We start from the raw sequence: 17,085 nt of genomic DNA, 5'->3' as shown, positions 1-17,085 counted from the left end.
CTGTCAACAACAATCAGCACCTTATCTGTCCTGAAAGACTTTATCACCTTATGAATTGGTTTTATCATCTCTATAATGAGGAGAAATATAATCTACCAGGGCTAGAAGCAATCTGTCCATAGTGATTTTTATGCCCACTTTGAAAAGACAAGTTATAAAGGTATTTCAAAAGGCCAACAACAACATGATAATCATTAATACGATCTTTAATAAAATGCTAATTTCATTAATATGTGTTTTCTCAGTGGGTTTGACTCCAGGTCCTAGATCTACTTTTCCTCCCAGCACAACAGTGAGTCCTACAGAAGGTGTGTTGGGCCTCTAAATTACCATCTCTGCAAATACAAATTGTACAGTCAATGGTTTAGAATATGGGCCTCTAAAATTAAGTGAACAAAATTTAATGTAATACCTTATTCTTGTGTAATCATATTGCTTCCCACTGGTTTCAACTGTTACTTCTACTTTGACCCCAGACACCACAGTGACAGCAACTTCCAGTAAGTAGATCCACTAATTTTAACTTGCATGTATATTTTTGTTCACATTAATTCACTAAAGCTCCATCTGATTTATGAATTGACCCATTCATTGCTGCTTGTAATTTCAGTCCAGATTTGTGTTCTTTTAGTCCATCTGATTTGTAGGTAATGTGTAGTTTACTCCTCTCTTTCTGCTTATTGAATGCCCTTAGATATTACATTAATTTACATTTGTTCTTGTGTAATCTCTTCTCACCAGGTTTGACCTCTCCTTTGACCCACAGCAGAGCAGTGAATCCTACATCAGGTGAGTTGGTCATCTTTCTCTAGTTAGCAGATAGGACCTAAACAAATAGACTAGCTTTATTTTACCCAGGTTTTTTCTCACAAATTTTCCCGATTTAAAAAAAAAATAAATAAATAAAAATTCAACAAAATAAAAATAATAAAATAAAAAATATAGAAAAAAAAAGAGGATGATATTTCATTAATTAAATCAACCCATTTTAATACCTTCATTTTTGTATAATCAGATCCAATGACTTTGCTTTGCACCAGGTTCGACAACTAGTTCTACTTTACAACTGACACCCCAAAGTGGCCACATGATTTTAGTTTAGTGGCGTAATAAGTTGTGTTGTGTGTTAACTGTTATTAAACAGTCTCTCTCTTGCGTGTGCCCAGGAGGTCAAAGCTCCACAGAAAGCGTTCTGGGTAAGCATCCATCTCTAGCTGATTACCTGTCTTTTCTCAGACAAATAAGACATTTCCAGGAAGGAAGACGAGTTTACAATAAAAAATATTCTATATTATTCTCAGAAGATAAAACGTCGTCCCCCAACTCCCTTACCATGTAGGTCCATTGCTTGTTCAAGAGGTGTTGATATCTGATAGAGTTTTTGTTAATACATCCCATGTCTCAATTGTATTTGCCAGAGCTTTCTTTATCATGGCCACTGATCGCTCTATAGGAATAATATCTTGAAAACATGATAACCATGTTTGAGGCAAGAGGATTGTAGGGGTAATCCACTAAGGATAACCTTTTTTGCTGCTGTTAACCCCGCATAAATTATTATTTTCTGAACCAATTGCAGTACAAATGAAGAGTTTGAGAGTTCAACAAAAATAAAGGTGGATCTTCACAGGGAAACACATTTTTGTAAGGAAATCTGAAACATGTGACCAGAACTGGGACACCACAGGACATTCTCAAATCATTAGTGTTCCAACAGTATTCATATGACATCTATCACATATTGGAGTAGGAATCAGCTTCATCTTAAAACGTCTAAATGAGGTTGCATAACTTCTATGTCTAAGCTTATAATATATAGTCTGGTGTGCTGGGTTTTTAGAGGTAACAAATACATTTTCCCAAATGGTATCCCAGTTCAGGTCGTGCCTCAGACCCGCATTTCACGGTTCCATACTAGAGTGACACCCAATGTAGAGCATTTAACAGACAGCAGGCAATCATAAGTGGCAGAGACCATTCTAGAAGTTAATGAAGGGAATATCCATGTAAGCATTATGTGGGATCTTAACGGGGCATCCCGTGGTACACCATAAGCTTTTAGGGGTCTGGGTTTTAATAATAATATGCCAAATTATGAAATTGTGAACACTTCATCTTTCTACTGACTGAGTTGTGTTGTTCTCTATCAGAAATAATGAATACCTTTCTTCTTGTGTAATCAGATACAGAATTCACTTGTATTACTTTCCAGCAGTTTCGACTGTTACTTCTACTTTGACCCCTGACATCACAGTGAGACCAACTAGTAAATATCCTTTACTTTGCAATTGCATTGTTAGTTCACTCTAATTCACTAAAGCTCCAACAGGTTTACTCATAGACTTATTCATGGCTGCTTGTACGCTAAATTGTTCTACCTGTGTTAGATATGAATGGTGCCGGAGGGGATGGCTGCCGTTTTACGGGTTCCTAACCAATTGTGCTATTATGGCTGTTTTTTTGTTGCATTGTTTGTAATTTGTTTTGTACATAATGTTTCTGCCACCGTCTCTTTATGACCGAAAAGAGCTTCTGGACATCAGAACAGCTGTCACAGGGGTCGTGGAATGGAGACCAAGGCGCAGCGTGTCGAGTGCTCGTCTTTTACTTCTAATGAAGGCACTTCACAAAGAAAAAACAAACGACAGCCAAACAGTTCTGTCAGGTATACTAACAAACTAAACAGAAAGCAACCACCCACAAAACCCAAAGGAAAACTGGCTGCCTAAGTATGGCTTTCAATCAGAGACAACGAAAGACACCTGCCTCTGATTGGAAACCATACTCGGCCAAACATGGAAAACGAAACATAGAAATAAAAAAACTAGAACAAATTCCCCTAGAACAAAAAAATAATAATACACAAAACAACCCCCCTGCCATGCCCTGACCATACTACTATGGCAAATGACCCTTTTTATTGGTCAGGACGTGACAACAGCGATTACTCGCTGGGCGAAGATTTCTTCTTAATGAATTGAAGGAAAAAGTTTCCTTCACAGTTTTCTTCACAGACCAGGCCCAAAGCCCCGTCATTTGCATCAAGAGGAGACGCCGATACAGGGGTCGCAGATCCTGATGCTTGGTGAGAATTCGTCTGCAAGTGGATAATCCTGCTTTACCATCCGTATCTTATGTTTCGCCGAGTCATGGCTGAACGAGGACATGGATCATATACAGTTGGCTGGGTTGTCCGTGCATCGCCAAGACAGAACAATAAACCTCCAGTAAGACGAGGGGTAGTGGTCTGTGTCTATTTGTCAATAACAACTGGTGCGCAATCTCTAATATTAAGGAAGTCGAGGTTTTGCTCGCCTGAGCTAGAATGTCTCATGATAAGCTGTAGACCACACTATTTACCTATTATTTTTCGCAGCTGTCTGTTTACCACCACAAACCGATGCAGGCACTGAGACCGCACTCAACGAGCTGTATAAGGCCATAAGCAAACACGAGAATGCTCATCCAGAAGCGGCGCTCCTAGTGGCTGGGGACTTTAATGCAGGAAAACTTAAATCCATTTTACCTAATTTGTACCAGGATGTGAAATGTGCAACCAGAGGAAAAAAATCTCTAGACCACCTTCACTCCACACAAAGAGATGTGTACAAATCACTCCCTCCCCCTCCATTTGGCAAATCTGACCATAATTCTATCCTCCTGATTCCTGCTAACAAGCAAAAACTCATGCAGGACTTACCAGTGACTCGCTCATTACGGAAGTGGTCAGATGACACGCTTGCTAAGCTACAGGACTGTTTTGCTAGCACAGACTGGAATATGTTTTGGGATTCATCCGATGGCATTGAGGAGTATACGTCAACCAGAAGCCATGGATTACAGGCAACATCCTCACTGAGCAAAAAGCTTGAGCTGCCCCTTTCAAGGAGAGGGACACTTATCCGGATGCTTATAAGAAATCCTGCTACGCCCTCAGACGAACCATTAGACAGGCAAAGCATTAATACACGGCTAAGATTGAATCCTACTACACTGGCTCTGACGCTCGTCAGATATGGCAAGGCTTGCAAACTTTTATGGATTACAAAGGTAAACCCAACCGTGAGCTGCCAAGTGACGAAAGCCTACCAAACGAGCTAAATGCCTTCTATGCTTGTACCAAGGCAAGCAACGCTAAACCATGCATGAGATCACCATTCTGTTTCGTACGACTGTGAGAACACGCTCTCCTTAGCCGATGTGAGTAAGACCTTTAAACAGGTCAACTTTCACAACGCCGCAGGGCCAGACGGATTACCAGGACACATACTGAGAGCATGCACTGACCAGATGGCAAGTGTCTTCACTGACATTTTCAACCTCTCCCTGACTGAGTCTGTAATACCGACATGTTTCAAGCAGACCACCATAGTCCCTGTGCCCAAGAACGCCAAGGTAACCTGCCTAAATGACTACTGGCCTGTAGCACTCACATCTGTAGCCATGAAGTGCTTTCAAAGGTTGGTCATGGCTCACATCAACACCATCATCCCAGAAACTCTAGAACCACTACAATTCACATACCGCCCCAACAGATCCCCAAATGACGCAATCGCTATTGGTCTCCACACTGCCTTTTCCCAACAGAACAAAAGGAACACCTGCATGAGAATGCTGTTTGTTGACTAAAGCTCAGCGTTCAACACCATAGTTCCCCTTAAAGCTCATCACTAAACTAAGTACCCAGGGCCTAAAATCCTTCCTCTTCAACTGGATCCTGGACTTCCTGACGGGCCGCCCCCAGGTTGTAAGGGTAGGCAACAACACAATCTGCCTCACTGATCCTCAACACAGGGGCCCGTCAGAGGTTTGTGTTAAGTCCCCTTGTGTACTACCTGTTCACCCACGACTGCGTGGTCATGCACGTCTCCAACACCATCATTAAGTTTGCAGACGACACAATGGTGGTAGGCCTGATCACCGACAACGATGAGAAAGCTCATAGGGAGGAGGTCAGATACCTGGCAGTGTGATGCCAGGACAGCAAGCGCTCCCTCAGCACGCCCCCCATTCACATCGACGGGGCTGTAGTGTAAGCGGGTTTGAGAGCTTCAACTTCCTTGATGTCCACATCACTTACAAACTATCATGGTCCAAACACACCAAGACAGTTGTGAAGAAGGCATGACAATGCTTATCCCCTCTCAGGAGACTGAAAAGATTTGGCATGGGTCATCAGATCCTCAAAAAGTTATACAGCTGCCCCATCGAGAGCATCCTGACTGATTGCATCACCGCTTGGTATGGCAACTGCTCGGCATCCGACCTCAGAGGGTAGTGCGTACGGCCCAGTACATCACTGGGGACAAGCTTCCTGCCATCCAGGACATCTATACCAGGCGGGGTCAGAGGAAGGCCCTAAAAATTGTCAAAGACTCCAGCCACCCAAGTCATAAACTGTTCTCTCTGGTACTGCATGGCAAGTGGTACCGGATTGCCAAGTTTAGGTCCAAAAGGCTCCTTAACAGCTTCTACCCCCAAGCTATAAGACTGCTACAGAGTTAATCAATTGGCTAACCAGACTATTTGCATTGACCTCCATTTTTATTCTGCTGCTACTCGTTGTTTATTACCAATGTATAGTCACTTTACACCTTCCTACATATACATATTACCTGAATTACCTCCTGAATATAGCCTCGTTATTTTATTGTGTTACTTTTTGAAACGTTTTCTTTATTTAATTTATTTAATTATTTATTAAAAAAAGCAAATATTTTCTTATTTAAAAAAAACTGCATTGTTGAAAGTAAGAGTTCCATGGTAAGGTTGTATTGTAACACCTGTTATTTTATTTGATATGAAACAAATTTACACTTCTCTTCTCATCTCTTCTCACCATGTTTGACCTCTCCTTTGGCCCCCAGCACAGCAGTGAATCCTACATCAGGTGTGTTGGTCATCTTTAGTTTGTAAAACTGAAAAAAATTGACTTATTTTATCTTACCCAGGTCTTTGTATTCTTTTCTAATCACAAATGTGCCTAATTACTAGAAAAGAGGTTGATATTGGATTGATTAAATCATCCCATTAAGATACCTTATTGTATAACCAGATTCAATGACTTTGCTTTGCACCAGATTTGACTGTTAGTCCTACTTTGACAACTGACACAACAAAGAGTCCAACTGAAAGTGAGTATGTCCACACGATTTCTGTTTATTGGTGTTGACTAAGTTGTGATGTGTGTTAACTGTTAACAGCGTCTTCCCCCCGAGCCGTAAGACTGCTAAACAGTTAATCAAATTGCTAACCACACTATTTGCATTGACCTCCTTTTTTATTCTGCTGCTCACTGTTCATTACCTATGTATAGTCATTTTTCATCTTCCTACATATACATATTACCTGAATTACCTCCTATATATAGCCTCATTATTGTTATTTTATTGTGTTACTTTTTTAAATGTTTTTTTAATTTTATTTGTTTAGAATTTTTTTAGCAAATATTTTCTTACTTAAAAAAACTGAATTGTTGAAAGTAAGTGTTTCATGGTAAGGTTGTATTGTAACACCTGTTGTATTCGGCGCATGTGACAAAAACCATTTTATTTTATATGAAACAAATTTACACTTCTCTTCTCATCTCTTCTCACCAGGTTTGACCTCTCCTTTGGCCCCCAGCACAGCAGTGAATCCTACATCAGGTGTGTTGGTCATCTTTAGTTGGTAAAACTGAAAAAGATTGACTTATATTATCTAACCCAGGTATTTCTATAAATTTTTTCATCACAAATGTGCCAAATTACTAGAAAACAGGTTGATATTCGATTGATTAAATCATCCCATTAAGATACCTTATTGTATAACCAGATCCAATGACTTTGCTTTGCACCAGATTTGACTGTTAGTACTACTTTGACAACTGACACCCCAAAGAGTCCAACTGAAAGTGAGTTTGGTGATGTGTGTTAACTGTTAACAAACCGTCTCTCTCTTGTATGTGCACAGGAGGTCAAAGCTCCACAGACAGCGTTGTGAATTCAAACAGTCAAAAAATAGTTTTGGGTAAGTATCCTTATTTAGTAATCCCACAGCAAAAATACACTTGTCTTTTCCTGCTAGAATTGACTTTGCTGATAACTACTTTGTTGAGGGAAAATGTACTTGTGATTGTGATATATTGTTGCCTCATCAAGGTATCTTAAGATGAATGCACTAATGTAAGTCGCTCTGGATAAGAGCCTCTGCTAAATGACTTGTCGTGGAAATGTCCATCAGTGGCACCTGAAGTCAATATTAAATTAATCATTCTTTGTTATCAGCAAGCTGGAGAGGTTCCAACAAACTTAATGTACCATAGTAAATGTCGGTCGGGAGCTCCGCCGGAGAAGTCCCATTAGTTCTCTTATATAGTGCTTAACCTGTCTGGGCTAGGGGGCAGTATTTTCACGGCCGGATGAAAAACGTACCCAATTTAAACAGGTTACTACTCTGGCCCAGAAACTAGAATATGCATATTATTAGATTTGGATAAAACACTCTGAAGTTTCTAAAACTGTTTGAATGGTGTCTGTGAGTATAACAGAACTCATATGGCAGGCAAAAACCTGAGAAAAATCCAAGCAGGAAGTGGAAAGTCTGAGAATTGTAGTTCTTCTTTTGATTCTCTATCGAAGCTACAGTGTCTGTGGGGTGACGTTGCACTTCCTAAGGCTTCCATTGGCTGTCTCTAGCCCTCAGAAAGTGGTTTGAGCATTCTCCTGTCACTGGGCAGTTAATAGGAGCTCAGTTACTGAGTGGTCTGCCTGGCAACAAAGGGATTGGATATGCGCGGTCACACGAGCACGCCGTTCCTTCTTTTTCTTCTTGAATGAATATGCTATTGTCCAGTTGGAATATTATTGCAATTTTACGTTAAAAATACCATAAAGATTGATTTTAAACAGCGTTTGACATGCTTCTAAGTACGGTAATGGAACATTTTGACCTTTCGTCTCTCGTTCTGCGCTCGCGCGTTATGCCTTTGTGTGATCTGTACGCAAGAACAAAACGGAGGTATTTGTACATAAATATTGATTATTTCTTACAAAAACAACATTTCTTGTGGAAGTAGCAGGCCTGGGAGTGCATTCTGACAAAGGTAAGAGAATATTTCTAATACTAATTCTGAGTTTATGTTGCACCGAACTTGGCAGGTGTCTGAATAGCTCACCGTGATGGCTGAGCTATGTACTCAGAATATTGAAAAATGTTCTTTCTCTGTAAAGCTATTTTAAAATATGACACAGCGGTTGCATCCAGGGGTAGTCTATCTATAATTCTTAAAATAATTTTTATATATTTTGTCAACGTTTATGGTGAGTATTTTGGTAAATTGATGTGCACATTCACCGGTCGTTTTGGTAGGAATACATTTTCAGAACATCACGCTGCAATGTAAAATGCTGTTTTTGGATATAAATATGAACTTTATCGAACAAAACATACATGTATTGTGTAACATAATGTCCTAGGAGTGTCATCTGATGAAGATCGTCAAAGGTTAGTGCTTCATTTAGCTGTGTTTTGGGTTTTATTGACACATGTCCTTGCTTGGAAAATGGCTGTGTGATTATTTTTGTCTATGTACTCTCCTAACATAATCTAATGTTTTGCTTTCGCTGTAAAGCCTTTTTGAAATCGGACAATGTGGTTACATCAAGGACAAGTGTATCTTTAAAATGGTGTAAAATAGTTGTATGTTTCAGAAAGTTGAATTATGACATTTTGTTGTTTTTTGAATTTGCCGCCCTGATATTTCCCTGGCTGTGTCCCGCAGGTGGGACACTAGCGTCCCACATTGCCCATAGAAGTTAAACAGACAAGTTATATTTGCAAGATTTAGTTTATTTATTATTCATAGTTAATTCATCATTAACGTTTGGTTCATGCATGAGACCAACCAATACCTCACGAGGCTTCTTCTCTTCAAGCTGAGACCTTGAAACTGAGACACCCCTTTCGGATTTCAAAACAATGTTCTTGGTGCACTGCCAAATTGCTTATACTGATAGTGAAGCTTCCTCCCAGTCACGATCAATCAGTCACTTGCATGAACCCAGTCTAATTGGTTATTAGAAAAGCACAAACATATTCATTCACAGACTCAAATTTAAAATGTTTAGCTAACTAGCTGTCCTTTCTCACATATATGAAAACGGAAACGTTTACCAAGACTAATAATAATGTGGTATTCTAACACCTGTCTACCATTGAAGTATTTACATTTGGATTAAGAGCTAATGAACTCTTCTGATGACATCATGTCACCAAACAGCAGTGCAATTATGGCAGGCAGCAGTGGGTATGGCTTCTGGAGTGGGCGTGTTCCTGATGGGATTGACAGCTGTCTATCTCTGCAGGAGGACCAGTGAGTACTTTTGATTCTGCATAACAAGTCATTTGCAAACATTTTCCTTCTCATTAATGTAAGTGCCTTTGACATGGGTTAATCTTTCAACTCCTTTTGGTGATATTGTGTAGTGTAGGCAATATTCAATATCATTCATTTAGCCTAATTTGTTTTTCAGAGAAAACCAATTCTCAGAGTTAAGAATTCCCCTTGTGAATATGATGCAGATTGTATCAACCTTTAGTTCTGTATTATCCATGATGAGATGTTCTTACCACAACCTTCTTATACTTTTATGTTGTACAGACCTACAGCCAGACAGGATGATCAGAGCCAATGTATGTTCCAAAACAAAATACATCAAACACTGCACACACTACTAACACAACTACACACATGCATGTACAAACACATATTCTAATTTCATTTTTATATTGTTTCTGTTCTAGGTGATTTGGTGATGGGAGCTATGAGCAGTGCAGCCATGTTGGATTCAAGGGATGCTGGGATCTATTCTCTCATCACCTCTATACCGTCCACATTTTTGCCCTCAGGTGAGTTTGTAACAGAATGTCTTCTATCCCCGTCTTCCTGACCTGGGATGTGAATTTGGGACCCTCAGCACAATAACACTTAATCACTCAATGCCAACCATACTGACTTACATTTTTTAATCAGAGCACCTTGAAAGCGTGAGAACAGAGCTGTAAGTCTCCAGGGTGGTTAGATTCAGGACGAGAAGTGTGAAGTCACTTCTTCTGCCCCCCCCCCCCCCCACACACACACACACAGACACACAACCTCTTACTTTGTCTCTCTCTGTGAGATACAGGTCCTGTGCAGGTATCTGCAAATGAAGATGTAAGTACAGTAAAAATAATAACCTTGGATATAGATACATACTTGTTTTCGGACGGACAGACAGACAGTCTGAGGGATAATAAGGACCTTTCTCTCTCTCTTTCCTCCAGGCTGATTCAGAGAATGCAGGGGTCTACAGCCTGATCACTTCTGTACCATCCACATCTGTACCATTAGGTTTGTCTATTTAACTATTTCCCACTGATTCATAACATGTAGAGCTTTTTATAGGACTCAAAGTTGTTTAGGCTTGGATTTTGGTCTGAGGTAGTCATATCAGTAAGCATGTATGTATATAAGTTAATATATACATAAGATAATGTGTTAGTGCATGAGAATAGAGCTGTACGTCTACAGGATGGTTTGAGTCAGGAGTAGAAGTGTGAAGGGACATTAAGCACAGCAAAGTGACATGCAGAACCACACCCACACTGACACGTGTGCACACACACACACACACACACACACACACACAAACACTCACTCAGGCTCCTTCTGTGTTGTACAGGTCCTTTTGAAGAAAATGGAAAGTCATCTGAAAACGACAATGTAAGTTAGAACCACCCACTGTGTTTGGTGATTGTGAACGGCTCTCAGTTTCAGATTGATGTTACATCCTTTTAAATTACATTACATTTACAGTACTGTAGAATTGAAGGACTGAAGTTAAACTGTCTGTTTCTTTTCTCTAGTCTGATACGTACCACGTATACAGCTCAATCCCCGACAGACCAGCAACCTCAGCCCAGCCAGATGGGTTGTACAGTCTTCTGCAGACACACTGAAACTACACCACTGGCTCTCTGTATGTCTCACAGAAATACTGTTTCTTTCAGGATGTCCTTTATTTATCACACATCATGTTACTGTAAATAAGTATCTAATACATCTACTGCAGTGCTGTTTCTATCTGTAAGCGACATCCAGTAAGCAGCCGCTAGAGGCCCCTCCAGAGAAAAACGTAGGATAGTAGAATACACATGTGCAGTTTAGAAATGTGGTTCTGCATCAGCAGTTTTCTCTTGTTATGTCAGTCACTGACAGTCACTCAATTATCCCATGTCAGCTAAGATTTTATAGATTGCTAGGCAAGTTAGTCTCGCCAGCTATCTAAGCCATGTAGTAATGGCCAAATTAATGCCCAGGGGCCCTGACATTTTGTTAGTCACTCTCACTCAGATATCAAATGAACATGGAATAGGTCATGGCAAAATGTGTAGAATTGTAGGAAATTAGCTTTTAAACTGAATTTTATTATTTCAACGACAATGCTATAATGTGTTGAATTTCAGGAAATTAGCTTCATAACTGCAAAGTTCTCTCCGCCCCATGGCGAAATGTGTAGAATTGCAGGACATTAACTTTAAACCTCCAAATGTTTCTCTCCGCCGCCATGAGCGGGGCCACTAAAATATTTTGTCCGCGAGGTGGGCAAATCTCGCTTAGGGCCCCCAAAATGCTTGGAACTGCCTTAATTTACTGTATCACACATGGACACCTGGCTTGTGTTACATGCCTATCCATAATATCTGTTCATGTGTTAGTATTTTTATTTGGGGATTTTGGAGGGGTCCGGGGCATACTCCCCTTTAAGCATTTTTAAGTAAATGCCCAAGTAAATATATACTGTATTTATATCTATTCTGTCATCTGTGTGATGCCTCCTTCATAACGGTTTGATACAATTTACTAAATAAAATATATTTGTGTTCAAAATCGATAGATACAGACAATTTAAAAATAAATAAATATATAACATATTCACACATAATGCAAAAAACAGGTAAATCGGAAATTAAGATAAATTAAGTCATTAAGATCCAAAGTGGTATTGCTAAGACATTTTTCTTGGTGAAATTCATCTTGCGTTGAAATATGCTTGTAATATAACCCAGATGCACCCAAAAAATCTGGAGACAAAGTCTAATGTTATTTTAACAATTTTTGCGGCAAATGTTAGCAAACCCCAAAAGCCTGATCTTATAGCAAAATTATTGATATTGACATTGCCCACATACTTTGTTACAAGCTACAAAATATAACATTTCGGTTTTAAAAATGTTTACATCGTTGGCAACATCAGATCATCAAAACTGAAAAATATAGATTTCCTAAATGCTATTCAAATCTCCCAATTTCTCCATGTTTACTTGTTACCTTATTATTTTCCAAGTTCCCAGTTGAATTTCAACTTAGCACCTCAGTCGCTCCTTCAATGTGCAGTGTTGTAGACACATTCTAGCCTTGAAGTCCAATGACTGCGGAGTGATTTAGATGTAAATGGCGTAAGAACACAACTTCATTACATTTTTTTCCACTTAATATGAGCTTACATTCTGTTTCGATGCACACATGAGCCCAGCGGACAGGATGGTCGATTATGCTATGGGGGATGGCTTTGTTTGTTGAAAAGGGGTGGCTCCCCCCTCACCTCCCATACATAGATCTTTCTATTGTGTTATTGACTGTATGTTTGTTTATGTGTAACTCTGTTGTTGTTTTATCTTGGCCAGGTTGCAGTTGTAAATGAGAACTTGTTCTCAACTGGCCTACCTGGTTAAATATATGTGAAATAAAACAAAATAAAAAATAAATCCCTCTTCTATAAGACCTTTAAGGTACAGCAAATACAAACCCTATGTTTTTTTCTCCGTTTGAAATGCTCTCTTCTGTAAAACAAAAAAGTAAGCAGAATAAATTTACTTTGACCATTCCCTCATCTTTGTTAGTATTTTACATGATTTGATTTTGATCTTGATTATTCAAGATAGACAACAGTACATAGTTGTTGCATTATGTCACCTTTTTCTGGCCATCGGTGAAGACCAATGTGCTATTTTCCTTAAATGTTTCTTTCAGTCCATATACAGCGCTTCAACACCTTACTTTTTTCATTTCCTTATCCTTTATGGATATAGTCCCCCCCCATTAAGCTACACACATGCCCCATAATCAAGAAAACCATTTTTTTTTTAAACTGAAAATGATATTTAAATAACTATCCAGACCCATTACTCAGTACTTTGCTGAAGCACCTTTGGCAGCAATTACAGCCTCAAGTCCTCTTGGGTATGATGCTACAAGCTTGGCACACCTGTATTTGGGGAGTTTCTCCCATTCTTCTCTGCACCCTCTCAAGCTCTGTCAGGCTGGATGTGGAGCGTCGCTGCACAGCTATTTTCAGGTCTCTCCAGAGATGTTTGACCGGGTTCAAGTCCGGATTCTGTCTGGGCCACTCAAGGACATTCAGAGACTTGTCCCAAAGCCACTCCTGTGTTGTCTTGGCTGTGTGCTTAAGGTCGTTATCCTATTGGAAGATAAACATTTGCCCCAGTCTGAGGTCCAGAGTGCTCTGGTCTCAGGTTTCCATCAAGGATCTCTCCGTACTTTGCTCTGTTCATCTTTCCCTCGATCCTGACTAGTCTCCCAGTCCCTGCTGCTGAAAACATCCCCACAGCATGATGTTTCCACCACCATGCATCACCATAGGTATTGTGCAAGGTTTCCTCCAGACGTGATGCTTGGCATTCAGGCCAAAGACTTCAATCTTGGTTTCATCAGACCAGAGAATCTTGTTTCTCATGGCCTGAGAGTCCTTAAGGTGCCATTTGGCAAGCTCTAAGAGGGCTGTCATGTGCCTTTTACTGAGGTGTGGCTTCCGTCTGGCCACTCTACCATAAAAGCCTGATTGGTGGAGTGCTGCAGAGATGGTTGTCCTTCTGGATGGTTCTCCCATCTCCACAGAGGAACTCTGCCAGGGTGACCATCGGGTTCTTAGTCACCTCCTGGACCAAGGCCCTTCTCCCCTGATTTTCCCAGAGACAGATAATTCTTAGTCCTGGACTAAAAATATTATTCAAAGGACAATTTACAGATGATCTGTATTGTGGTTGGTTCTACTGTGAGGTAGGCAAAGTGGCCTACATTCTCCTGATGCAGTCACAGACAGTCTACAGATCACATACCAACCAGTACATGTGTGCTCTCACGTATCCACACCTCCAACAGGTGCACGAGTGCACACATGCACACACACACACACACACACACCACAGTAGGGTGTAAAGTTAGACGAGACTCTTACCGCATCCTGCCCTTCTGACACTTCAGCCTATCATATTTCAGAGACTAGTTGTGTTGAGGAGATTGACAGAAGTACTGTTGAACCAAACCTCAGATACTAACTGAAACTATTGAACTACTTTACCAGACAATTTTAGCAAGATATAGAAAAACAAAACTAAATTCACCCTCCAAAAACACCAATATGAGAAATGTATTCATGCTTCTGACCATTACAACGAGCATCTCACGAGTGATGAAACCCCACTTGTCATGCTATATTTCCATGTAAATGTTCAATGTAGTTTTTTACTGCTTATGTATCTGCACCTCTATTATCTTATTAAGCTAGTAACTACAGTAGATAGGAACAATATTGCCTCTAATGCACAATGTGGAGAGTCATATGGAGCCACAGCAAGACTGTTTCTTATTTCTTGCTTTTGGATGTTGGCAATATATACTGCAGTTGTACATGAAACCTGCTTTTTATTGTGCAGTATAGTTAAAAAATAAAATATTGTTATTTCCTCTGACAGATAAGCAAATGGTTTTGGCTCATGTTAGGAGCAGGAGACATTTACCTCTAATCACACCAGTTGATGGACTATCTTTGTGGTTTTCCTGTGAGCAGGCTCCTCGTCTTCCTCTCTATTAAAAGCATTCTCTCAGTCACAGACACGGTACTTATTATGTAGTTTGTGATCGTCTGTTTCTCTGAAACATTGCGTTATTCACCCCTGATCTGGCTCGTCATCTGTTTTTGATCATCCTCCTTTGCTGTGAGTTATTCCTCTGATCCAACTCTTGCACTAGTGTATATATTCACTGTATACAGCTATATGTCTAATTTGATCAATTTGATCATATTTCATGTGGATATTGAGTATACAAAACATTAAGAACACATGGTCTTTCACCAATTTTATTAGATTTAGATGAAAAGTCGGGTGAAAAGAGATCAAATATATTTTTTAAATCCAATCAGTTTTCCACATTGATTCAACGTAATCACATTGCATTTTCTGTTGAAATGATGTGGAAACAAAGTTGATTCAACCAGCTTTTGCCCAGTGGGTTGTTACTAACATGTTACTCGTGCACTTTGACTGATGGCAATCGATATGAATGTTAAACGTTTGTTCTCACAAATAATATCCCCACCATGTTTTTCATTTCCTTTTCTTAGACTCGAGTTCGGTCTCGAAACCACATATTGAGTGTCTCGGTCTCGAATCCATTTTCACTCGGTCTTGACTTGGTCTTGGACAATGATGACTCTGAATTTCATCCTTAAACCAGTTGAGTCTTTGGAGGTGGCAAAATGTTTTCTTTTGCAGTGACATTTGCTGTTTTGGACCTGTAAACATCGATCCTGTAGAGCAGGGCTGCCCAACCCTCTTCCTGGAGATCTACTGTCCTGTAGGTTTTCAGACCAACCCTAATTTAACGTATCTGATTCAGCTAGTTAAGGTCTTGTTGAGCAGCTAATTAGTAGAATCAGGTGTGTTAAATTAGGGTTGGACTGAAAACCCACAGGTTGGTAGATCTCCAGGAATAGGGTTGGGCAGCCCTGCTGTAGAGGGCCTATAAACTATTTCGCAAGTATGAAACCATCACAGTCAGAAAAGATGAGGAATTTATTCTGCAATGATCATGGAAATGAAATAGATGCCGATTTCTAATTATTTTAGAATCCAAAAATGAAATAAATAGGCCTAGATTTGAACTCTTCTCATTAAAGGCAGATTATATTTAGCTACCTGTTTTTTTTGTTATGAATAAGAGTATCATCATATACTGAGTGTACAAAACATTCCTAATATTGAGTTGCATCCCCTTTTTCTCTCAGAGCAGCCTCAATTCGTTGGGGCATGGACTCCACAAGGTGTCGAAAGCTTTCCACAGGGATGCTGGCCCATGTTGACTCTAATTCTTCCCACAGTTGTGTCAAGTTGGCTGGATGTCCTTTGGGTGGTGGATCATTCTTGATACACATGGTAAACTACTGAGCATGAAAAACCCACCTTTCCCAGTCAGAGGATTACGGCAACCGCACAGCGTTACTCACACTAAATAACTTTATTTCCAGAGGACTTATGAGATGGATGTGGTTCTGAACAGAGAATAATATGAATTAATATACTAATAAACATTGAATGAGAAACAGCACATGAGCAATAATAATATTAACTGTATAAGGAGATAGTGACATAAGCAAAGGACTGTATAATACACAGCATCAACTACTAGCAATAGTAACAACCAACAGTAAATGCACAACTTTCAATAACAACATCACTCACTTCTGTCCACTCACTCCATCACTCTTGTCTACTTGGAGAGAGACTGAGGAGGCTCTGACCTGAGCAGGCAGAATGACTCTCAGGTGTCCTGCTCCCTAGCAACCTATTGGTGGCCTGGTAGCAGAGGTCACTGGGAGTTGGGGAGACAGTTTGTGATCGCCTAGTCTCTCTGGCAGCAAGTCCTCAACTGGCAGCTTCATTAAGTAGTACCCGCAAATCACGTTGAGACTGGTGTTTTGCGGGTACTATTTAATGAAGCTGCCAATTGAGGACTTGTGAGGCGTCTTTTTCTTAAACTAGACACTCTAATGTACTTGTCCTCTTGCTCAGTTGTGCACCGGGGCCTCCCACTCCTCTTTCTATTCTGATTAGAGCCAGTTTGCGCTGTTCTGTGAAGGGAGTAGTACACAGCATTGTACGAGATCTTCAGTTTCTTGGCAATTTCTCGCATGGAATAGCCTTCATTTCTCAGAACAAGAATAGACTGACCATTTCGAGCCTTTAATCGAACCCACAAATGCT

The sequence above is a fragment of the Salmo salar genome, chromosome ssa12 (genome assembly GCF_905237065.1).
Source record: "Salmo salar chromosome ssa12, Ssal_v3.1, whole genome shotgun sequence".
NCBI classification, from domain to species: Eukaryota; Metazoa; Chordata; class Actinopteri; order Salmoniformes; family Salmonidae; genus Salmo; species Salmo salar.
This window is presented reverse-complemented; position numbering follows the sequence as displayed.